Consider the following 27,483-nt stretch of genomic DNA (forward strand, 5'->3'; position numbering starts at 1 on the left):
ATATATTTTAATAACCATCAGGGATGACCCCCCCCCCTTTTTTTTAAATATTATTGTTTTTAAATATTATTGTTTTAAAATATTATTGTGTGTAAATACACACCTTTCTATATATTTTATGCATTTTTCTTATGGATATTGATATATATTCTTATGTTAGTGGAGTAATATGTCTTTAAATTGTGATGTCATACTAATTGTCCTAGTATTTAACCAAGCATCAGTTGTAGTGATGTGGTCTGATGAAGCAACATTAAGTTGTGAAAGCGCTTACCGTTTGTCTTCTGCAATAAAGTACAGTGACTGATTTCCAGTGTGTAACTTTGGTGCCTTAATTTACTTTTGCTGTTGTTGTGTGTTTTGGGCACCTCAGTGTACCTGCAGCCATTTGGTTTTTGCATCTTCAGTTCCTATTTTTTATTCGGCTAAGGACACACTGCACGTGGATATAATATGGACATGGATACCAACCAAGAATCATCTAATGAGCATCGTCGATTTTTAAAGCTTCTTGAAGTACCAGTGAATCCATTATTAAATGCTGACGTACAGGCAAATACAGTGGATATTGGTTCAGAGATGGAAAAAATGCTTGAGTTTCAGGCACAATATAGGGGGCTAGAAAACCTTCTATATAAGTACAAACGACTACAATGGCAAAGACTACACCTACAAGCTTCATTGGAAGCTAAAGTAATACCTCGAGGTCTACGTATCTTAAATATGCCAACTTATGGGAATACATATCCTGAACTCTTACGTAAGTGGCAAGAACTGAATTTATCTTTTAGCTCCAAGTATATGGAGCTCCTTATAGAGTTTTTTACACCTCTTGAAACTGAACTCAAAACTGAAATTGTGACACTAGAAAACCAGATATTTGTAACCTTTCCTGCTACTATCACCCTTAATAAAATGGGCCAGTTGCATGAAAGCATTAGTGCCTATGAGAAAAAGCTTCAAAATGTTAAATTAAATAAATTAAACAGAGATAAAACTGATTTTAGCAACAATAATGTCTTCTCATGGCCGAGAGACCCTATAAATAGAACCCCTTTGTAAAATCCTGCTACAGTGAACAGAGGAACTAGTAGGACACTAAATACTGAGACACAGGCTTCCACTTCCTGTTTTAAAGCTACTGAGATGAGGGAAAGCATGGCAATACAACAAACTGACCAAGAACATATAAATTCTAGTGTTCCTACTCTCCAAGTTGCATCTTTTGCTTCTATAGTGAATGGGAAGACATCTACATCGAATATGGATAAAAATTCGAAGTCAGAAGAACGAAGGAATGCAAACACTGTAGGTAAGACTCCAATAGACACTTCACAAGCAAATGCTACAGATACTAGTGTTTTTTTAGAGAATTTGAAAGTGGGAGAATTCACTTTGAAAGCAGCTCTTCCATTCAGAGCTCGAGCCAAAAGCAATCCCAATATGGGAAAGACAGCAAGGGAATATCAAATGGACAGAACTGCACACTTTTCAAAGAAAAGGAGGATGTAAAAACTGATCTTATTGTTAACATTTCTTCCTTTACTCTAACTAATGAACAAAACAGTTTGCTTAATAAGGGTTTGTCTTTTATACCTGCCAACAAGGCAGATTTAACTGAAATGCTAACAGACTTGAAATTGCTTGGTAGGAATGTATCATTAAAATGCATGTTTCGTAATAATGAAAATGTCAATGTAAATATACACAAGAAACCTAGCACTTTTGTACCCCCACCCCTCCAGGCATACAAAGATTTTTAGATATCTGTGAAAATGCTTTTAATGAAGCTTATACTCCTGCTATGCAAGGCTGCACCTTTCATAATTTAAATACAGAAGAATATAGGGCTGTACATAAATTGCAGGATTTACATTCTCTTATTATTAAACAAGCAGATAAAGGTGGTAAAATTGTATTAATGGACAAAGATTTATATGTTAACCAGATGAAGGTTTTGCTATTAGATACTTGTACCTATCAAATGCTGACAAAAACAGCTGTAATTGCTATCACTGATAAAGTGTCTTTTTTAGTGTTTGATTTACGGATTACAGGATTAATTGATGAATCCTTATTTAATTATTTTTCAGTACAAAAACCTCTAGTTCCTAGGATCTATGGACTCCCTAAAATCCATAAACATCCCACGGTCCCTCCTTTACGCCCCATCGTATCAGGAGCAGGATGGTGCACTGAGCCTCTATCTATTTATGTAGAAGGCATTTTACATGAGTTCTTGGATAGTTGTTATACAGTTCTTAGAGACACAAAAATGTTTTTACAGCGGTTGCAAAATAGAATGGAAACCATTGATAATGATGAAGAATTTGTATTCCTTACCATGGACATTGAATCTCTTTTTACTAGTATTCCAAATGTTTGGGGTATTGATAAAATAAGAGAATTCCTTGATATGAATAAGAAGCTGACTACTAATAAGATTATGCTAGTCTGTGCACTATTGGAGATTATACTTGAAAATAACATTGTAGCCTTTCAGGATCAATTTTTTCTACAGAAGATTGGCTTGGCTATGGGCACTTCGTGTGCAAATAGCTACGCCAATCTATCACTAGTACGATGGGAAGAACAATATGTTTTGTCAGATGTTAACCCATTTTTTGGCTACATTCTCTGGTATGTCCGTTTCGTGGATGATGTTTTTGTCTTGTGGAAAGGGCATGGTGAAAATATCAGTAATTTCATTGATTACCTGCATAGTACTACAGACTTTTTGAAGTTTACTTTTACTTTTTCTGATACATGTGTTGATTTCTTGGATGTGAGTGTCACCCTTACTGATTTAAAGCAGATAAGAACCAATATTTATCACAAACCTACAAGAACCAATGCCTGTCTGCACAGGTCAAGCATGCACCCGAGACACATACCTAGAAATGTCCTCAAAGGACAAGTCTGTAGAACCCTACGCCTACATAATAATGATGAAGAGGCAGTAGTTGCTTTAAATAAGTTACAAGACGAATTTCAAACAAGAGGCTATTCTAGCTCAGAAAATACTAGAGTGATAGCAGATGCATGGAAATTGAGATCTACAAGATATAAACCATACATGAGCTCTTATAGTGCTGATACAAGTATACCTTATGACACAAGTATTGATAGAAATAGGTTTAGAATAGTTTTAGATTTGCAAGTGACATCAATAAGTATACAGAAATTATTAAAAAGAATTGGCACTTATTACATGAAATACCAGTTCTGGTTTCAACAGTTGGTGACACCCCAAACTTCAGTTTTAGAAATAATGTGTCTTTAAAGCAGCAGCTCTGTAATAGAGAACATCAGTCTTTTAGAAAAAATCTCTCAAACAGACAGGGCACCTTCCCATGCAGGAATTGTGCTGCTTGTCAGCATGTCTACACTAAAAATGAGTACATTCATCCTGTGAAATGTTTTAAACTTTATACGAAGAATTATTATGATTGTAAAAGTGTCAATGTTGTTTATTTTTGTTTTTGCCAAGCATGCCATGCCTATTATGTAGGCAAAACAAATAGGAGCTTTAAAGAAAGAATGTTAGAACATATAAGGGACATACGGAACCAGAAGCAATCAAATGCTCTAGCTAATCATGTCCTGAATACTGACAGTAGCCATTGTTTTAAATTTTTAATCTTACAACAAATAGTAAGGACAAACAGAGGTGGTGACGTAGAAAACCACACTGAAGAATTAGAACAACAATGGATCACTAAATTACAAGCAGATAGATATCCTGGTTTGAATGACTGCACCTCATTAGCTCCTTACCTTAAGGCCAGGCGCCTTAAACACTAAAACATGAGTTTTTTTATATATATATTTTTTTCATTGTACTATTATGGTTATATGTGTGTGTATATGTACTTATATATATATATATATATATTTTAATAACCATCAGGGATGACCCCCCCCCCTTTTTTTTTTAAATATTATTGTTTTTAAATATTATTGTTTTTAAATATTATTGTGTGTAAATACACACCTTTCTATATATTTTATGCATTTTTCTTATGGATATTGATATATGTTCTTATGTTAGTGGAGTAATATCTCTTTAAATTGTGATGTCATACTAATTGTCCTAGTATTTAACCAAGCATCAGTTGTAGTGATGTGGTCTGATGAAGCAGCATTAAGTTGTGAAAGCGCTTACCGTTTGTCTTCTGCAATAAAGTACAGTGACTGATTTCCAGTGTGTAACTTTGGTGCCTTAATTTACTTTTGCTGTTGTTGTGTGTTTTGGGCACCTCAGTGTACCTGCAGTCGTTTGGTTTTTGCATCTTCAATTAAATATTTCTTTGGCAAAAGTGGGGTATCAGGATACTTGGTTACATATAACATAGATGAGGTTTAAATTTGTCAAATTCAGTTTCCTAGTCTTCAAACCCCTGAACATTTTTCCAGTAGAAAATGACTGCCAACACAGTTTCTGTTCATGGACTGCTACTGACTTACTTTGCATAGCCTTTTTTTTTCTCTTTCCACGTAGATAAATGACCATGGAATAAAAGTACCCTGCAAGAAAACAAAAACACTCTTTCTGTATATTTCCTTTGATCAGTTTGTTTTATCACACAGAAGCTTCAATGCACTGAGACTTGACAGATGCAGGATAAGTGAAAACTGCCCTGGGGCACTGAAAGCAGCAAGATGGAAGAGAGCATAATACAGGAAAAGCATCTGCAAAGCACATGGACTCAATAACATGTGTGCTGGATTACAGCAAGAGTCTAATAGCAAGTTATATCCACTACAGACAACAAGATGAGACCTTAGCTATGAAATGATTAAAATACATAAATTCATTTATGTGAATACCTGCCGTCCTTTCACAAATGCCATATAGTAAAAAAGCTCTGCTTCGAGAATACATACCGTATTGAGCAGAGTTGGCATCGTACTACTCTTCTAATCTAGGTTAAATCATTGGTGTAGCTTAAGCTGCACAGAATTATAAGCTCAGAAGGTGATTTAAGCATCTGTTATAGTTCATACCAAACACAACGAAGGACAGAAGTCAAGTTACATGATAAGCTAAAGCATCTATAGCAATGGAAAATGCGACTGTCATTTGGTGAGCAACTGCCATTAAATTAATATGTGGCAGGATTATCTTAGACATTCCTGTTGTCTTAACATGTGGATGAATTCACTTTTACTAAACATTCATATCTATATATTGATGGCAATTCATGTATGTGAGGCCTTTAAAAAATAATAACTTTAAAAAGGAGGTATATCTGCAGAACCAATTTCTGAATCCACTGGACAAATCATCAAAACTCTCTACCTTCAGGATGATATCTTAGTTGCGTGGAGGAAGACTAAATTCTGTTTTCATGGGTGTAACTGAAGTCTGTTGAATAACAGACAGATTAATCAGTTTTTCATATTGTAATTCAGAAGCCAGCACTTATGACAGAATATATATTCTAAGTACATATATAGTGAAACAGAGGAATTAATGTGTTAACTTAGTTACTAAAATGATTGAAGGCCTACTCAAAGTAACAGTAATTTATGTTGAATATGAAATATAAAACTGTTTGTATAAATCTTTACTAACCAAACACATCCAGCATCTGTGCACAAGTTGCTATAACAACAACGGATTATAAAGGAATTGGGGTCAGAATTGCCACACCACACTAATACACAAAGAGCTAAACTCAGTAAATCAGCAACAGATTTGTAACCTTGGATTTAATGAATACATATCTCCATGATTTATAATAAGGACACTGCAAAAGTAATCTATTACAAGCATTTTTGTAATGAATAGTGGCTGCACGGTCAGGCTGAATCAGTGGAAATATGGGAACCATGAGACCACTATGACAAAATATCATCATAACTGGAACATTTTTTTCAACAAATAAATACTCAGCAAATAAAGTGCTGAAACTCAATTTTATGTAAAGTTTGCAATAAGTTTTTCCCCTTTAACATAAATGTTGCTATCTTCTTCTATAAAAAGCATTTGGCACAACTAGAAGTACATTAAATGTTCAGCACCTAATTAATATGTACAAGAACAGTGGCTATAATTATGGGACAAGCATGATAATCAATTCAACTGTGAACTGCAAAAATTATTTCTTTAAATAAGTAACAGATTACTTCAACTAAGGTATAAACAGTTCAAAGTTTATTTTCTTGCAATCTAATGTATCAGTTTTTAAAGCAAATTGTAAAGAGGTTTTGCTTTGCAAACCTTAACATGACAGCTACCACACAGTGTCTGCTAGCTTACTCTGTGTCTTCTCTGATCGATTCCGTTAACCAGAACAATGTTGCCTCCTGAAGTTAGTCTTGTTAGTTTTGGTTTTGCTTCATGAAGGTTGTTTTTCTTCTGACACCTCTCTCTCGTGCTACATTTGATTTGATCTGAATATGATTTATGGGTAGGCTATTTCTTGTAAACACTAGTAAAACTCAAGCAATAGATATCTTCACATGCAGTTTAACCCCAAATTATACAACTTAAAACTTGTGACCCAAAATGATAATTTGTAAATTATGAGTATGAATTTAAACACTGGACATCTGGCTTGACCTTGTACCTTCTTTTGCCAAGTCTACCAGCTAGTCTTACAACGCAAAAGTATAATATAATATAATATAATATAATATAATATAATATAATATAACATAACCTGTTCTACAAACTAAGCTAATTATGTCTAAAGCTAAGAATGCGATCAAGAAAAACATCCTCATGTCAGTTGAGCACGATCTTCTGATTATAGGATTAGATCTGGTTACTAGTGCTAAATGGATACAGATCACCATAAATTGGCTCTGTAAATAGCTCCTTGTCCAAATCTTATGAATATCATTATGAGAGCTTAAGCAAAGTCATGTGGCTTCCAGTTTTGGAAAGGCAAGACATTTTGTTAAATTCACACATATTATTGGTACACTCTGGCTTTTATTTCCTGTTGGATCTTAAGGTCTCTAGGCTTTGCTCACTTTAATAACTGTGATCCTAGAATGATATTGGATTAGTACTTGCAAGGCCCAAAAGAAACATGGACTCAAGAACTAGGCCTTTTTCCAGGCATGCAGCTTGCCTGTGGTATAAATAGACTTGTAGGGTAACAAATATTTTGGTATATACTAACTTTAGAAAAAACATTTCAGCTTCATTGTTTGTTGTTAGTCAGCTGCTCTGGTTAGCCTGGTTCAGCACTGTTTTGTACTCCTAATCTATCCTAGTAACTTGTAATTTCCAGCTGAACTTTCAAGCAGGTGTTTGTATCGTGTTACACTGTATTGCACATTTGCTATTGTAAATGCATCTTTCTAATTAATCAATGAATCTTTCTAATAGCTACCATCTTATTTGTTTACACATATACCCAGAATTAAGTTCCGAGATATTCCAAGGCCATTGAGTCTCATGGCCATTCCCGCCTTGCCAATACCATCTCTCAGGCACCACCTCCTTTCTCAAGTGCATTAAATGTTTATCCCCTATAAATTTCATCCAGTCATTTACTTTATGTTTAAAGGAAGATAGTGAGTCCTACTGCTTAACAGGCAGGGGAAGTTTATTTCAGGGGGTTAATAGGCACTGGGTTATAAATTTATTTTATCATTTTATTTATGTGGTGGTGAAAATGTAGGTCCCTGATTCTTGTAATGGTGAAAATATTGGACTTGTGAAGAAACAGGAGGTTCAGGACAATCAGGTCTCTAATGGTGTGGTAAGCATGATGGAGATCTCCCTTCAAAAGATGGTAAGACACTGAATAAAGTGATACAGCTTCTGTCTTCTCTTGGTAGCTCATGGACTTTTTGTTTAGAACCATTGGGTTCTTTCTAATTGTCTGATATGTTTGATTAAATATATCCAAGAAAGCTCTTATCAATGCTGAGTATAAGGGAGTGATTACTCCTTTAGAGCTTGATATTATTAATTTGGCAATTAGCTGGACTAAGTAAATGGATTTCCTGACAAAGTGCAGTAGTGTAAAATCTTACCATAACAGTAGTTTTCCTTTTCTTCACTGTTGCAGTATTCTTTACATAAAGGATCTCCTGCAATGATACTCCAATGTCTAGCTAGTATACCAAAACCTTAAGTGCTTACAGGCATCGTACGTCACACGTATGTTCCCCATAACAGGCATAGGGCATAAAGGTGGCATACAGATACACATAACTGAACTGCCTCAGGAGGAATAGAATGTCCCTAGGGACCAGGAGGAATGTGTATTCAGACGGAGGGAAGAAAAAAGAATCTCTATCCAAGAGGGCAAGAAGAATAGGGCAGAGCAGAAGGGGGTAAGAAAGAGGGAGCAAATACTGCAACAGTGAAGAGAAGGACATCCACTGTTATGGTAAGATTTTACACAACTGTACTATGTTCATCCATATCACTGTTACAGTATTCTTTATGTAAGGGAGAGTACAAAAGCTCAAGAGGAAACCTGGGATGAGGAATGCACTGAAAAGCCTTCCCTATATTCATGCAGAATAGCCTTGGCAAAGCTAGCCCTTGCTCTGGAAATAATGTTCGATTCTTAGTGCTTTGTGAAGGTATGGACAGAAGGACAAGTAGTAGCCTCGAGGATGGAATTGGTATCCAGTCCTTTGAAAAAAAGCACCAGAAGAAGCAACAGCTCTGGTAGAATGAGCCTTTACAGAAGAAGAAAGACATTTACCATGAAAACAATAACAAAAAAAGGCCTTAGAAATTTAGGATGAGATGGTTTGCTTTGAGACAGCCAAACCCAAAGATCTGGAATGAAAGGAAACAAAAAGTTGATCAGATTTATGAATATTCTTAGTCTTATCTAAATAATATCTGAGCTGTCTATGTAAATCCAAGGTGTGAAGAACCTTCTCACTGGCAGACTGCAGAGAAGGGAAAAAGGAGGGTAAATTAATAGATTAATTAATGATTAAGAAACAACTCATTGACCACCTTGGGCATAAAAGAAAGAGTATTACCAAAGAAACACTTTATTCCTATGAAAAACTAAAGAGGGAGGAACAGCCAAGACAGCCTAAAGCTCAGATACTCTCTTTGCTGAAGTAAGGGCTAAATGAAGGACAGTCTTCCAAGTACAATATTGTAAGGAAGCTGAAGCAGCAGGCTCAAAAGGAGTGGCAGTCAATTTTTTAAGGACAAAGCTGAGGTCTCAGAAAAGTGGAATAGACTTCTTGGGAGGTCTGATATGAAGGTTGCCTTTAAGAAATTGTTTGATCTTAAATCTACAGATTTGAGCAGCAGTTATGGACAGACAAGCAAAAATTGCTGACAGGTGAGCTTTAACTGAAAAATATACCAACCCAAAATGGAGCAGATCACACAAATAACAGACAATCATATGAACTTGCACTGAAAAAGGATCCTGATTTCAAGAGAGGCACAAGACAGAAAATCTCTTCCATGTTGAAAAACATGATTTCCTGGTCTCCTGTGGGATTCAAAGCACATCCTCAGAAAAGAGGTGCCTAAAAGGGCTCAAAACCTACAAGGTCAGTTGAAGAGTGGACAAGTGAAGATGGATAAGAAACCCCTTTGGCCAAGTGAAAAAGAAGGTGGGACCAATACTGTCTATTTCAAAAAGGAGTCCCTTGCAAGATTTTGAGGGAGTCTTGCCTGATCTTGTGCAAGTCCCTTGGAAGCAGAGGAAGTGGAGGGAAGGTGTAAAGAAACATCCCCATCCAAGGAAAAAGACAGGGCATCCACCTTCCAGCCATAGAACTTGGGACTCTCCAACAGAAGAAAGGAAGTTGCCTGCTCAGAGGGGAGGCAAAACAATCTACCCGAGGAATACTCCACCGATGGACAATGTCCAGAAACACTTCTCTGTGAAGCATCCATTCATCAGCCTGTGTGTTGGACCTGCTCAAAAAGTCTGCCACTATATTTTTCTCCAAGGGAATGTAGACTGCCTAAAGAGTCACTTGATACTGGACAGCTTGATCTCAGACCTGAAGAGTGAGCCTACAAAGATGGTAGGACTTTATACCCCCTTGCTTGTTGACATACTACATTACTAAGGTATTCTCTGTCAACATTTTGAGGGGTCCTGGATGAAAGAGGGAATGAAAAGCCTGAAGAGCCAGATGCAGAGCCTTCATCTCCTTTATACTGTTGTGGTCTGACCTCAAATGAAGAGACCAAAGGCCTTAAACCATGACTGAACTGAAGCAATCCCCCTCCCCATCTGAGGGATCCAAATAGAGCTATTGAGTCAGAACTGTATGTTAGAAAGGAAGCCCCTGAAACAGGGAAGAAAGGAAGGGAACTAGGAAGTTCAAGGGGTGACAGTGTTGAAGCCACACTAACTTGAGGTACCACTGAAGCTTTCTCATATGGAGCCTGACCAGAGGCAGCAAAGGAAAGGTGGAATCCATAAACCAGAGGACCCTGAGAAAGTCCTTGGCCTTAGCTGAAGCCAGAGGCATAGCCAGCCTTAGGCATAGGCCAACTAGGCGGCCATCTAGGGCACCGGTCTAGCAGGGACACTTTTCCAGTATTTATTTGGTGTAGGTAGACCAGGATGGGGCCACCAGGTTAGTGTGGTGGGGGGTGCCATGGAGCCCTTTTGCCTAGGGCACCAGCTGACCTAGGGCCGCTCCTGGCCAGAGGATGAAAAGAGTGGAAAAAAGTAATCAGAGAGAAGGCCTTGGGGCCAGGCAGGGATGCCAGCAGGCACAGAAACCCCTTGAGGAAGTTTTAAAGCCATTAAAGAGGTAAAGAACCCCTTAGTAAAATCCTGCCATTTATGTTGAGGATCTCTATTTGCAGGGGAAACTTGCTTAGTTTTCTGTTTCTTTTTCTGCAGGATGTCTGTAGGAAAAACCCTAGGCAGATTGTATACTAAAATCTGCAGAATCCCTCTTGGTCCCTAAGATATCATCAAAAGAGGTTCCCCCTTAACATCTGGAGCAGATGTTTGAAAAGCCCCCAAGGATGTGCAAGAAGCTGGATCCATGCTGGTCTCTGATGGGTCACAGCAGAGGAATCCAGTTAAACAAATGGATATTCCTCTGGGCTTTCATCAACCTTGAGAGAGATGTCTGGGGAGGCTGGACAGCAGCTGTATCAGACTTGAGATTTTTGGCTTTTTTCTTGGCTGGCATCTGATCCTCAGGACAGAAGGATTCCACCATAGCATGTTGTGCCCACAAGACATTGATTTTCTGGGTAAATAAACAAGGAGGAGAGGAAACTACATTGGGTCTTGGGGACAAATGCTTGGCAGACAGGACAGTTTTGTATGGTTTTGAGAAGCACGCAAACAGAAGAGACACTGTAACGATATTTATGGGGAATCTGCCTCCCACACTGACATTTTCCCTTTCTGGTTCATGTAAACCAACATCACTAAAATAAAACAGAAGATAGGGAAGAACCCCAATGGGGCCCTTATCTGAAAATGGCTGTGTAACAAGCACAGACGAAGAGCATTCGGACTGGCATTCAATGATGGCATTCGGACTGGTAGAAAAGATATTTTGATGTATGTGCATCCGTAGTCACCTTTATGCCCTATGCCGTGTCCAGGGAGCATATGTGTGATGTACAACACCTGTAAACACTAAAGGCTTTGGTATACTGGCTGGACATTGGGCTATCCTTGGCAGGAGATCCCATATATAAGGAATACCGCAACAGTGATATGGAAATACATTTGTTGTTGCATGCTATTAAAAAGAGAGGGTATGATCAACACAGGTACCTAACAACATTTTCATTTTGGAGAGGTTTGCTGTCTATTTAGTATGATGAGAGGAGAGGTTGTCTACCAAAAATGATGATACTACACTTTTCATCATTTAGTTTGAGCCCACTTTTAGTACACCAAGAGTTCATTCTAAATGGTTTGGATATCATAGGTTTGCTTAACATCAACTCCCAGCTACCAGTCATTTGAAAGCTTTGTTAATTAAAGGTCTTGGCTCCTTGCCTGAAGATCTGGTAAATAAATATGAAAAAGGAGGTGTTCTAACACTGAGCCCTGAGAGACACCACTGGTCACTTTCATACATTCTCATGAAACACCTGCAACTTTTACTGTGTGTGTTTTTTCTTTTAGCCAGTTTGCTGTCCAACCTACCACATATGGGTTGATTTTTAAAGCATTTAGCTTTTGTATAATGCCAACATGGGGAATGGTGTCAAAGTCTCATCTAGGTCAAGATATGTTGCATGCACTGCATGGCCACCATTTACAGCCTCTGAAACCCTTTTTTATAGTTGGTTTCAAAGAAAATTTACCAGATTAAATAAACAGGATCCACCCGTTACAAAACCAAACAAGTGGGTGTCAAGTCTAACAAGATTCTTGATACCAAAGTTTATGAGGTCAGTTACAATACTGTCCATGGGTTTGCAGATGAGTCTTGTAAGGCTTACAGGTCTGCAATTAATCGGGTTAATTGCAAGGCCACCCTTATGGAGGGGCATCCTCACTCTTGTACTTCACTCATCAGGGACAAAACCAGTAGCTTAGTATACTTAAGTTAATCAGTTTGAGGAAGGTGTATGGAAGGGCATGTTTTATCGATTAAGCAATCAGATTTATAATCAGACACCATAATAAGGGATTTGGATACTTTCTGACTTTCAATAGAAGTCTCAGGGATGATATTGGGACTAAAATTGTTTGGAAGTAAATTGTCAATGTCAGTTGGTTCACAGAAGGAGTCTCCATTATACAGTAGGAGCTTTGTAAGTTTAAAAAAGGTCACAAGTTTATGGTCAGACTTTACTTGGAAATGGAATACCAGAGGATTACTGCAAGAGGCAGCCATATTTGTATGAATTAGGTCAAAACTTCTATGCCCTCTAGTATGTTTAGTTACGAGAGATGTTTTTGTTCATTAAGTTCTGGAATTTTGGGTCATATCCTATATTGGTGGCATAGGTATCCCAGTTTACTGAACAGTTAATGTCACCCAAAATAAAGACATTTTTGTGAATAGGGAGATAATTTAAACAATGATGAATCTTACATGGTTTTCGGGGCCAAACAAGGTGTTCAGTAATAAGTTATTATTTGATAAATAATCCTAACTAGAGTGATTTGTAGTTTTTGATTTAGATTTTAGTAAAATATTTTTAGTTTTGTGTCCCTATGGATCTTTGTAGAGGTCATATGTTCATTGAAAAATATGGAGACTCCACCGCAATTGCCACTGGGCCTCAAAGCATGAAAAGAACAAAACCCTGGTATAGACAGATTGTTCTCTCTACATTTAAGCCAGATTTCAGTAATTATTCAGACATGGATGTTTTACAAATGCAGAAGTGCCTCAAGATCAGGTAATTTATTGTTTAGATTTCTGATATTAAGGAGAAACACTTTAATACAATCTAGTTTTGGGACTAATTTGTCAGTTACTTTCCAATATCTATCAGCTGGACTCTGCCTAAAAAGGCATGAGGGTGGCAAGTAGCCAGTATACAAAAGCTCTACTGAAATTGGAGGGGCATGCTATTCTTACTATAGCAATCTGTACTGCCGAGCATCACATCTCATGCTGACACTTACTGGATCCCCCTGGAATGACACCAGCAATTATTGAAACCAATTATCATTTATTTTTATTTAGGCATTATTCAGGGCAAAGGAAGTACTCCACTCAGGACTAGTGTCTCACCTGCATTTGTAACATGCCTGGAAAACACTGGCAAATCTCTCCATGTATTCCTCAGGGTTCTACGTTACAAGTCATCCACTCCGACATGCATCCCTACCATATCATAGTTGTATTTGTCAAGAGTTAGGGTCCTTAGGGCCCTTGTTAAATCAGATATCCGGCCACCTGCCTCTCATTGCAACTTTTTGGTTGTCCAGTCTTCTGAGTGATGAGTTTGTTATCTAACTTATTTAATTACTACATTAAAGTGGTTTTCCTTAACTTACTTGCACAGCTATTGTAGTTATTTTTGTAGTTTATAGGCTATGGGTGGTGCAGTGGTGTAGCAGTTAATGTTGTTGCTTCACAACAAGAGGTTCTCCGGGTTGATTCTCGGCTGGGGTGCCTTCTATGCAGAGTCTGCATGTCCTCCCTGCGTTTGCGTGGATTTCCTCCCACATTCCTAAGACATGCATCTGGAGCATTTCTCCCTGGGTCTCTGCTGAAAATAGGCTCTGTCCTAGTCGGACATTCCCATTCAACAAATGTTAAATAAATAAATAATATCTACTTGGTAGTATAGCTCTCCTTATATTGTATTGTATTGTATTTATTTGTCTGTTATTTTCCTTGTAACATCCATCTATTGATTCCCTGGGCCACCTTGGCCTAAGTGATTGCTGAGAAGGATCTTCAAAGCAGTTTGCTTAAACTGACCTAGTCTTAGGATTGTGTCCTTTCTCATTCTTTACCACCATCAAGGGAGCACTACAGGAGATTGTAGATTTCTCTGTAATGCTTTGTTCAGTTACATAATGGGCAAAGGCGTATTTTAATTTACATCACAATTTGAAAATTTGAGCAATAGGAGTTTTACTAACTGGAATACATATCTGTAATACGTTGAATGATGAAGTAGCAATTCAATTGGATATCAGAAACATCAATGAAACCTTAGCAATTTTAAATTCACAAATCTGCTGCTGTTTTTTCTGCAAAATAAACTAAAAGTATCAGCACATATTACTGTTGACCAAAGGCTGGTTTCTAGTATAACTAAAGTGACCATCACAGCCATAACAGGATGCATGATACTATTACCAGGCCTAGGGGAGTGCAGAAACTGAGGCAGGACCTCTGGTGACAGACACATTTTTACTACATGCATGTTTTAAGATGACAATTGGATAATTCTGGAAGCTGCATTACTTTAGTAAGGTGGGTCATCAGAGGAGCACCTTACTAGCTCTGCAAAGAGGGCTAGCAGTATACAAACCTGTAATACTGTGATAGTGCTAACAACACACTGAAATAATGGTGCTCCTGAAATACCAAAAAAAAATCATTACATATAAGGAACACCTATTGTATCTGTAGCACCACTTTGTTAATGGAAAGCTAAACAGAATTAGTTTGGAGAAGACTAATAGATGTTGTGAGAGATTCCTGTTCTCTGTTCCATAAAGGCATACATGGAAAAATTACCAGTAATAAAACAGACAAAGGCTGTAAAGCATCAGGCTGCTTCTTTGCATTGTCCAAAATAGTCTCAGAATTGCTATGCACTTCTTTCTCAGTTCTGTGGTTGTGTACAATGTTACTGTTAGACCATCTGCCGTGTGGCAAGTCAAACATATAACTTGTTTGATGTTAATTGCATAGTACAAATACATATCTATATATATCTATACCCATGTCTGTCTATCTCCACATATAAATGTATATATAAACATTCCATCCCTAATTGCTGTAACACTGGTCAGGGCCAGATCCAGCACAAGGCAACCTCAGCAGCTGCTTAGGGCTTGGTGCTGGCTGGGGGGTTTGCACTGGCCTTAAATAAAAAATAAAAAAAAATAAAATAAAACATGCCTCTACATTCTTGTGTTTTAATAGGAGCAGAAATAGCATCTGCCTGCTTTGTTGCTAAAGTGTCAGAAGAGTTTCACTGTACCTTCCTGGAAGCTTTGAGCTTAGGATATCCACTTCTCTGCAAGATTTCAGTATTTGATTCCCACGGGAGATCAGGCTTGTGTGGGAGATACATTTCTTTCAGGAGGGAGACTAGCTTTCCACTCTGCTACAGAGCATATTTTTTCTGGAGGCAGAATGCACTGAGAAATGCAAGAGATTCATCTGGGCATGAAAACAGAGAGCAGAGATGATATGATATATAATATTTTACTGTCTTTACTTGTTCTCATGACAATGTAAAAGTGTGTTAATGACTACAATTCTTTCTTACTGCTTTAGCTTTGTAAACTGTAATGGTTTCCCCCCACCTGAGCTGTGCCCACAATTGGTCAGTTTTGATCAGTGCACTATACCGGTAAACAAACATAAAAAAGAAAAGAAAAGAAATTAGTTGCTGAAGGCTACTTTTATACCTCCATTGTTGCCTATTAAAATTAACAAAACAGTGCCTTTGTTAACAGAACTATATATAACATCAAAGTGAAACAAATATAGTACAGTAAATCTGCTGCAGAAATATGTGAGGACACAGAATGCCCTAAGATACCTGGCAGTCTTCAAAACTGGATCACCTACCTGGAGACCCTGAATTCCAGAATGTTTGTAAAACACTTGGCAGGTAGCATGTTCACTTTCTGGTAACTGAAGGAATTAAAAAAAAAAATACTTGTTTATTCTTAGACGTTCCAACTCCTTTTGCTGGTGAAAAGAACACAAAGAGGATAGCCTTGTGTCAGCTGGATGAGCCAATGCTACACTTTGACAAATAATGCTTGGGCAATGGAATAATGCAGGGTACCAGATACAGTCTTTATAGATGTGGTATGTTTGGTTAGGAGATACATTTCTTAATACAGTGAAGTTTTTGGATTAAGAAGTTAGCTAATATGTTAATACACTTTTGAATATCTGTACCCTAATATTAGTGTATACATAGATGCTTGTGTGACATCCAGCTATATCCCACCGGACTACCAACAATTAATGTGACGTCCCTTACTATCCTGGGTCAGTACCTAAGGAGCTTCAATCCTCACTACTGACTCCAATGTGAGACTGTCACTTAAACAGGAGTAATATTTGACAATTTTTCTCCTAAGAGCACAACAGAAACATGCTCTATTTTCCTGGGACTGGACTATATACCTCTGTCCACCCAAAATGTATTCCTTTATTATATACTTCAGAGCAATGTGTCCCAGTTTAAGACCTCTGACACACTCACAGTCAAAATAAATTTCAGTCTCACACATCCAAACACTTCTGGGAAAGCCTGACACAGTTTTCCAGCTGTGTCCCTTCCCCAAAATAATACGGTAATGCTGCCACCAATCAGAATGTCTTCATGCCCTTCTAAGGGGGTGTCTAATTATGAAAATTAAATATCAAAATAAATGATAGGTATTGATGAGATGTGACCAGACCTTCGAGGTGACCTGGGGAGTATCAAACAGGTAGAAGTACTTTGTAATCTCTAAAGAAAACACTGATTTCCTTCCACAATGTAAAGTAATGAAAAACATTTAATAATAAGTAAAATGTTTACAAGAATGTAAATTAATAGCTTTCAATAAACACCAGAGCTCAATCACCGGAAATATATAATTAAACTGCAGGATAGGAGTCCATTATTCTAGAAAAACTCTATCTTAAAAACTAACTAACTTAACTTAACCTACCTTTAACTCTTGTCTTCATTATGCTACCAAGTAAAATCTTGCTTTAGACTATGTGTATGTCCTATATTCAGCATGTACTGCCTTTTGTATTGTTTATGTTAATCCTTACTATTTTACTCCTGAGATTAAAAATGTCTTATCAATTGTCGGTAGACTTCTCCCCCGGACCTCTACTGAAAAGGACATATATCCAGCTAGACTAGCCCGGTCATCAAATGTAAAATAAAAAATAAATAAAATAAACTAACAAGACAGGCTTACCGTTTTTTGGTGAGTTCTCTTTCATGGGTATCCACTGACTGCACAGCACTGTAAGTGACTGTACTTCACAAAACTGCTCAAAATCCATGCTCAAAACTTGACATACTGCTGTCTCAACTGTCATATTTTAAAAAAAAGTCAGCTATTTGAAAAAGTTCTTTTTCTGTCAATCAGTTATTTAAATAATCACTTAGCAACCAAGAATATTCTAATGACATCACTTACTATTCAGCTGATTCTCCACAGTACTTTAGAATATCCTTCTCAAACATGCAAAATTAGAAATGCATCTAAACACTGACAAATTCTCTAAACATTCTGTATAAACAGGAAAATACTCAACATTTTAAAACCTATTTACATTTTCACAAGTAGACATGCTGGCATAGCATATAAATTAATCCAGACTATACACAGATCTCCTGCCAGACATGCTAACACAGATGACAGTGTTTTCAGTTTCTTTACAGCTTGGTTAAACTGCAAGAGTTTAACACGGAAGTGGTTATTAAACATAACAGCAATTTTGGGACTGGGTCTAGCTTAAAGTTAAATAGTCCAATCTGAATAGCTTTAGTCTTTGTTACGCAGTAGCTTCATAAGACCCATTCCTTTGATATTGAGATTATTAAAAGTAGATGTGCAAAATCCATCAATTCATATCTAATAAAAATACTGCATTATCAAATAACAAACTCTTTTTTATTTAGAGTCAAAACCCCCTTATGTGGATGGAAGAATGCCACTACATTTCCCTCATAAAATATGTTAACTCATTTGTAAAGTTAAATTTTATGTCCTAAATCAGCACCGTTCTTTTAATTTATGAACTCCAGTATTTTTAACAGTGTAGAATTGCCGAGGTTCAAACTACTGGTTTTAGTGAATTCAATGGCAGATGTCTGAGTTTCATTTTCATTCCAATATTAGTTTACCATTTTTGTTTTTAGGATAAGTAAATCACTGTTCATTTAGACAAATCAGATCCTGACCTGCTCCCTGTTTCCAACAGGTCTTTATTGTCAGAATATATTAGAAGAATATAGAACACCCACCACTGCCACCAACACCAGAAAAGTGCTAAGGAAAATTATTGGCAGTGATCTTTGAATGAATACCCAAAGGGCACTGCTAGTAATGTAGTTACAACTAAGTACTGCTCTGAAAAAATTACTCTTTGTATCTTACCAGTCTTTTCATATTGGGTTCTGTAGGGTAGATAACCCAAGTATGTTAATCTCTATCAGCTGTATTCTTGAATCAAAGGTCTTAACACCAATATACATATGTTAAGAAACCATTATTGTCATGTACTGCTGTTACAGTCCAGGGACAGGCACTCATTTTTGGAAGCATACTGCTCTTCTAAAAACAGATTCAGACAGTCACATTTCATTTAGAAGAAGGACATAATTTTTCAAAGTATTTGAACAAAACAGATAGTAAAAAGAATATCAGAAAAAGCCAAATAAATATAAGTTACTCTGGGGTGTTATAACTATTTTGTCCTTCTATGCACTACTATTTCTATGAGTGAAAGATCTGATGAAGAACACTGGTGAATAATGTTTGCCTATTTCCCCTTTGGTCATCTGTAGGAACCCTAACATTTTAATTTAATGAATGAGGAGGAAGACAGTGGATGCTAATGCTCTAAGTAGCTCACATTATAATGTATGACTACAGGCACATCTTCATAATTACAGAAGTGGGTTGTTTATCTGAAATTTCCAACACCTAGAAGGTACATCTGGGATATAGTGTAAATGTATAAAACTCAAAATATTTTCACACAGAGGGAGGACATAACCGTGAATATCATCTGAGTAGATTGCTTACTGTTGACATTTTTCTCCATTAATAATTATTTTTATAAAGTGCCGTTTGAAACCCTACAGACAGGAGAACATCAAATGCAGCATCCACTTACAACCAGTATTTACATTTCAAGGCATGTACTGAACTTTGCCTTGGAAAATCCCAGTCCGTAATTAGTACTGCAAAAGAAGGACAAGGTTAACAGCTGTGTAGATGAGCCAGACATCTGACAGAAATGCATTCAGTCAGTCACCACATAGTATTTTAGAGCAATACATTGTAAGTAAATTAAAAGTAATACAAAAAAGTGTGGTTTTCCTTGTCAAACTGTACTCAGTGTGCAGCAGTATATACTTCTGCATTACTATTATGTAACTAGTAGAACTAAATTATGAGATGGGAGTCCATTATCTTGGATGACAGCCTTAATATACATCAGTCTGTCAGCATGAATAGCCCTCTGTTCATCAGCCACCATTCATGTCAGTAGAGCACACAAATTATATGAATTTAGTGGTTTTAAATTTGTCAGTCTTTTGCTACAAGGAAAACTGTAGTAATTAGGCTCTGTGCTTTGAAATCCTACTTTTCCAGGGAGGTTGGCTCCTCCTTCATGTACGTGTAAAGATTTTGTTTCAGCAAGTTACATCTGGAAACAGGCACTAAGAAATTGAGCTGCCTGGTATGTAACATCTTTACTGCTATTGAATGCGAGTATATCAATGAAGGTTTATGGTAGGAGTTGGCAAGAAATTTCATCCTGCAGTTCTTAGTACTCTTCTTTCAGTCTCCATTTGCATTCTACTTGACTTTGAGCAAGTCACCTAACAGTGCTCCCACACAGGTCCTGAAAAGAGGCTCTTGTACCTAGTAGATATACCTGGTTAGCAGATAATAAAATAAAATAAAACATTCCTTCATTCCATTCCCAGACTTTTTCTTTTACTAAGAGATAAAAAGCACAACGTGAAGCAAGTCACCTAATAGTGCTCCCACACAGGTCCTGAAAAGAGGCTCTTGTACCTAGTAGATATACTTGGTTAGCAGATAATAAAATAAAATAAAACATTCCTTCATTCCATTCTCAGACTTTTTCTTTTACTAAGAGATAAAAAGCACAACGTGAAAACACCTGCTCATAGTGTTTAAAACTGCCTGCAGAAGCAAAGCTAAGAAAGTCTTCTTGTTCATTTTAAATATATACATACAGAAAAAAGAATCCTGGAAGATTCAGCCGTTGTCAAGTTCAAAGACTGTACCAAGTCAAAAATTCCACCGCACACTTTACAAAGAATATTAATTGATTCAAGCTGTCTTTATGTACACTGTCATTTCTTCCTTATAAAAGTTACTTTATGTTTTTATTCTGCAGTTATTTCCCCTTTGTTATATGCATTTTGTTCAGATTGAAAATGAACATTAGAAAATGTTGCCTTATTTCTAAGGCACAGGCTTCTTTTAGGTGGCAAAGGAGCGTTTCAGAAGAAAGTATGTTACTGTTCTGTTTGCAGGAGCTTCAAAATAAGCACTAATTATGCATATCAAGAGACTGCATATGAAAATTATTTAGTTTTCATGACAATAGTGCTGTTTTTAGTTAATACACTTTTCAGTTTGCAACTGTGTGGAGTGTGGAGTTCTGGTTGGCAAATTCCAAAAACTGCCTATGCAGTACAATTGGAATTTTACCCTTGAGGCACAATTTGCCCTGACAAAAGTTTGAAAATATAATTTATAACAAATGCTGTCAGTACCAGTTATAGTGTCTTTTCAAAAGGCTGATTTGCTTGCAGATCTGTTAAATTCAATAAATCTCAGCTCTTCACTCTCTTATTCAGCCTGACAAATTCTGTTACATATTTAGGATGGCGTATAGATGGCATCCAACCCTGGCTTAGCTTCTGAGATGCAAAACATTTCAGGGGATGTGTGCTTAAGTTGCGTGTGTGTGTGTGTGTGTGTGTGTGTGTGTGTGTGTGTGTGTGTGTGTGTGTATACTTCTAGGATCATCATCTTACTGCATATGAGTGAATTGATTAAAATATACCCTTGACATCTGTAGTCCTAGAAAAACGAATGAGAATAATATAAATGTAAAGCTGAATTTTTCTTACAGTTCACATCCTTTATGCTACTCATGTGATTTGCTTGAAGTCTCTAAATCAGGGAATGTCCTCCTGATTTTCTACATTTAAGTTTGTACTCCACGAAACTTACATTTTTCTTTTGGACAGTGTGAATCTATGACTTGGTGCCATGACAAGGGCATGGCTAAGGAGGTTATAAGAAGTTAGTGGCACAATTGGTGGTTTTGAAAAGGAGAATCAGTATGTGGCAAAAAGTGCAAAAAGCATTCTTATTCTGCATTAAAGCAGTTGTGATCAGACTGCTTTAATGTCTATACAATAGTCAATGAGTTGATAGTAAAGAACTGTTATATATGGCTGCTTGCTAGACTGCATGAATGAAAGTGACATTTTAAAAAGGCTTTACTTCTTTGCTTTCAGTAAATTCTGAGTGCAAACACAACAAATAGCTACATTACCCTCTTGGCTTAAATTTTCATTCATACGAGCAAGTAAGGAGCTGTTATGTATATTCATAATACACAATTTATGAAATGTTGCAGGTTGAAGCTTTTTTTTAGTCTTCAGTATTTGATTGGGGAGAACAAATACAGGCTATTACCCAGCGTTCCAAATCTCAGGGCATCAATTGACCTAGCCACACCTCTGCTGTGTCATCTACCACATTCCTTCTTAATCTGACCTTTTAACAGTGATTCCCATAAATAAAACAACTATATTTTCAATAATACTTCTAAGCACCCCCCCCACACACACACGCAAGGAAACCTATATATATAATATATATGGCTAGCTGACCAAAATTCTCTGTCTCATGGATTATATATTAACTTGGACACATATTCTAGTTTCTATATATTCTTCTTCTGATGTGGCGTGAACTTGAGGAGTTTGTATATATAAACATTGAGGGGGACAAGCCTCCTGCAAATATTTGTTTTTGTACTTTGGTCAATCACAACAACAAATGTTGGTAAGCTAGCAATAAAGAAATACTGTAACATGGACAGATGGTTTTCAGGTTCTGTAGAATGAAAATGCATATAGTTCAAAACAATCAAGTTACAAAATGAGTGCCATTGTCCTAAGTCAGAATTTCAGCTTTCCTTTAGGTTCATATTGAAGCTTTAACATAAAGCAGAAATGTATTTTATTTTGAATTTGTTAACCAGGGTGGAGCAGTGATTTCATGGGACCCCTTTTGGTATCAGCCCTAGGAAACGCAATATATATATGACATCATATATAGAGTGTATGACAAAATGATATATACACATTATATATACAGTGAATATCATAGATGACTTGAGGGTACATTGGCAATAGATAAATGACAATATACAGAGTGACTGATAAAACAATATATACATGCATTATGTATAGAGTGGCATATATATATATATATATATATATATATATATATATATAGATATATAACTATACATATATATATATATATATATATATATATATATACATACATATATATATATATATATATATATATATATATATATATATATATATATATATATATATATATATATATATATATATATATATATATATATATATATATATATATATATATATATATATATATATATATATATATATATATATATATATATATATATATATATATATATATATATATATATATATATATATATATATATATATATATATATATATATATATATATATATATATATATATATATATATATATATATATATATATATATATATATATATATATATATATATATATATATATATATATATATATATATATATATATATATATATATGGGAGCACTCTATAAGCTGGAAATACTGAAATGTCGAATTTCAGAATCTTGAGCTCATAAAGTGGAAGGATTGGAAGATCGCAACCCCAGAAGCACAAAATTCAAAATCTCGAATACTGGAGATTTTGAATTAGTGGTTTTGGTGTTGCACTGTGTTCATGGATTCAGGTAAGTATTTATGTTTACGGGTGTTAGGTAGGGGCTGTAGTGTTGTTACTGTGATGTGTGTGTGTGCGAGAGGAATGTAGTTGTGGTGTTTCATGTGTGTGTGTATGTAGTGTGACCTTGGAGTAAGAATATTTAAGTAGGGGAGACGGGGGTGGGGGCTTGCATATATTAAGGGTAGGTGTGTGTGCTTGTTTAGTTGTGTGCGTGTGTGTTGTATTGGTATTTGAAAGTGTTGGGAGTTTGAATTTCACGGTTTTGCAGTTTCAGGATTTAGGGTTTCATGGTTTTGTGGCTTCGGGTTTTTGGATTTCCACTTTATGGGCCCGAGATTCTGAAATTCGAGATTTCAGAATTTCGAGCTTATAAAGTGATTATATGATATATATATATATATATATATATATATATATATATATATATATATATATATATATATATATATATATATATATATATATATATATAGATATATAGCTTTATATATATATATATATATATATATATATATATATATATACACACACACACACACACACACACACACACACACACACACACACACACACATTATATATTGAGTGGCATCAGAGTTGACATTCTAAAAGAAAATAATCACAATCAGAAATAGAGTAAGAGGCAAGCATATAGACAGAAGAAGGGAATGAAGAAATTAAGCTATATGACCAGAAAGGTAGCCGTTGTATTTTCCTATTAAAATGTGCTTTTATTTGTGAACAGATAATGGGGTAACAGAAAATGAGGTTTGGGAACAAAGCAATTTGTGCAGGGACATCTTTTGCAAGGGTATAGAGAGTTAAATGTTGTGGGCAGTGGGTTTTTTTATGTAAGGGGTTTAAGTTTAGGGAAAAGCCTGTTAGTTGGAAAGGGAAGAGTTAACTTGTGAAGGCACTGTAGAGGAGATGAAGTAGATGCAAGGTGGAAGTGAGGAGTTTTATAGGAGTGTAACTATTAGGAGGGTTGGAGGGTTGCATTTTGGTGTGAATTTGTTAAGGCAAAGTTATGTCCAAGATGACATGTAAGTATTCTGGGGGGTGGTGGTTGTGACATTGTCATGTGGGTTGGATATTCTAGTTACTTGGTGTAAAGACCTTGGAGTAGCTGGCCATTTCCTTGTCCTTGTCTCATGTTTTGTATTTATAGATCATCTGGTTTGTCTTGCCTCATGTGTTGTATTTATAGATGGTTGTGTTGGTGGTAGCATGGCGAAGGAGCATTTTGGAGGAAAGGTATAGGTGGTGTGGCACAAATGGTAGCGAACATGCCTGGTTGGAAGAGAAGTTGGGTTCTAGGGTTTCTTTGGGATCCTTAGAAAATTGTCCAGCACAGACTGTTTTAAAGGGTTGGAGGGGTTTGCTGTTTTCAGTAGTGTAACATTTGCAGGCTTTGTTGGGTTTGGTCGGTCCTGCCTGTGAGTGAAACTTGTACTCACGCATGTGCTTAGGGGGTTTAATGGTCAAGGGAGGCAATCTGAGCAAGTGAGCACATCTATGTGAATTTGGGTATGTGTGCAGTTGTGTGTGTGTTTGGATGTGTGAGTGCCAGAGTGCAAGTCTATGTGTTGATATGTGAGTGTGTAATTTTAAGAGTAATCAGATTACTGCTTTAGGGTTGGATGTGGCTGAGGGGTGAAGTTATGAGTAGTTTATAGGTCATAGGATGGGGTTCACTGAGGAGGAGATGGCCTGGGTGTAACGGCCTTTGGTCAAGCATGCTTGTTGCGTGTCTTATGATCATGGAAGGCTGTACGGATGGGAGGCAGTATGGATGCAGTGAGAGAAAGATTAATAAGCAAGCATTTTACGTCTGTATCATACCTCTTCACTGCTTAAATTAAGAAATCTGGACAAAGCCACATAGAATGGGGGACAAAGCCCAAAAATAGTGACAGACTTTCAATAGATTTCTTATGAAGTTACGAAGTTGCTAGAATGACAGGTTTTGTGTTAGCATGCATTTTCTATAGGCCAGGAAGACTGAAATTGAAATGCCTGTCATTATTTAGTGACGTCAGTCTTTAATAATTTGCCAATGATTTGACAGAAGAAACACAGTTGTATGACAAATGGATCAAAAATAGGAGGCAAAAATCAGGACGTTCTGCAAAGTGACAAATAACACTTTGGTGCAGAGGGTTAACACTGCAAGCTGCAGTTGCCCTAGTATAGGGTTTGATTACCTCAGTCCTCATTTGTTTGCTGTGTGACCTTTGGCAAGTTACTTGACCAAGCATTACTCCTGGTTTTCCCTGTATTACACCTCTTAAAAAAAAAAAAGATCATGCTTGGATTAGTGTGTTTTGACTTCTGTTATGGTTGTGTTATTCTGTATGTGGCTATTCACCAGTTGTTGGAAAAGGAGCTAGTGAGTGCACACTTCTCAGCTGTATTCAGTATGAAGGAAGGTCCTCATTTTGCATCTTGATATGTACATGTGCCATGCTGTTCTACATTGAAAGGGACTGTTATAAAATTCAATGATAAGAAATGTTTACCTGTACACAGGATAAATTATACTGAATCTTATTATTTCATCAAAAGCAGTTTTTATAAGTACATTTCAGCTTTATTGCAAACACCTTTGTTTCACTTTATTAATCGTATTTTAAGGCATTTCTTTGTCGTGGTGCAAGGCAGTTGCATCATGGTATGCCCCTCCTTTTTCTTGGTGCTATGTTAACTGAAAATATTATGGTATTGGTGTGTGGTGGGGCTGAGTTGAACAGAATGCATAGTGTTGAATGGTGATGAACATGGCACAGTACTGGGCAATAGTGATTTTTTTCCCCTTCACTTTGCGCTCTCTCATTTTGAGTCTTAAGGTGTTTTTCTTTTGTTGCAGATGTTGAATTAGCAAAATTTATGGCAGAGGTGGGAGGCCATTGTGGCGCAGGTGGAGGAGTTCTTTCAGGGGGTGCTTACTAATGAGTCTGGAATGGCAGATTATGTGGGTGAGCCCAGTCAAAGAGATGACATTCAGCTCTGAAGACCAGATCAGCAGCTAGGTTACTGTGGATTCTCTGGCACCTGGAGTTACTCAGGACAGAGCGGCAGGTAATTATATTCTGTTGAGAGCCCTGTTAGGTAGGGCAGGTCTTGAGTGTGTGGAGAATGATTGTGGGATATTCGGGGATGAAATCTATCAGGATTTGGGGGAAGGTAGAAGGGCTGTAGGTGACATGCAGCAAGGTTACGTCTTACGAGAAGGGACAGGATAAAGCAATCGATGGGGAGGGCAGTGCAGGGGTGATGATGAGGAGTTTGGGGTCATCTGTAGGGAGGGTCTGATCATGTTCTGAAGTTGGGTTGGATTTTGTCATATGGCCGAGTGATTGGTTAACTATGCAAGATTTGGGGCAAGGGGCAGAAACAGTTTTTCTGACCACTAACATTCCATCTTCAGTTAAGGAGAAGATTTGGAAAGGGGAGTATGTTCATGTCTTTGAATTAATTGACGCAGAAGGGGTGGAGCAATTGGTAGAATTGGAGATGGTGAATGGCAAGGATCTTTTGGCAGCGTTAGTGGCACTGGGGATAAGGATAGTAGGTAGGCTACGACCTAGAATGTGGGATAATTCGGTGGTAGGTTTCATCTACTATATGGCAGTTTGGCTAAAGAAGGATAGTTCTTTGGCTTTGCCACTTCCTTACAATTTGGGAAGCTCAGTGTCTGTGGCCAGGGGCTGCTTGGTTATGGTATGACCAGAAGTTAAGGAAGCAGAAGACAGTTCATCACTGTCTCCACTGGGAGGTTAGATATCCGGGCATATGGTTAGCAACTATGATGGATGCTTTTTGGGTGGCTAGCAGAGGGTCAGGGGCATGGGGAGAAGGGGAGTGTGTTGGGCTTTTAATGTGTGTTGTTGCTTGGGGGTGTGGGGTGTAAGTTGTTGCATACCTGATCAAAGTAGGTGGGGAGCCATCCGGTGGTGCAGTGTGGTCAGTGGGATGCAAATTTGGTGACTGCAGGTTCGTTTTCATCTGATATGGGTGTTTTCCTTCTTCTTTCCAGGTATTTCAGAATCTCTGAGCTAGGGGTAATTTTCAAG

The 27,483-nt window shown here is 37.0% G+C and overlaps 1 protein-coding gene across 12 annotated transcripts in view; it reads left to right on the forward strand.

Annotated features, from left to right (window-relative positions):
* The window catches only part of PCBP3 (poly(rC) binding protein 3), a 964,963-nt gene that overhangs the window by 541,591 nt on the left and 395,889 nt on the right, over window positions 1-27,483 (forward strand). The window lies entirely within an intron of this gene.

The sequence above is a fragment of the Protopterus annectens genome, chromosome 6.part1, assembly GCF_019279795.1.
Source record: "Protopterus annectens isolate FY-2018-M chromosome 6.part1, PAN1.0, whole genome shotgun sequence".
NCBI lineage: Eukaryota > Metazoa > Chordata > Ceratodontiformes > Protopteridae > Protopterus > Protopterus annectens.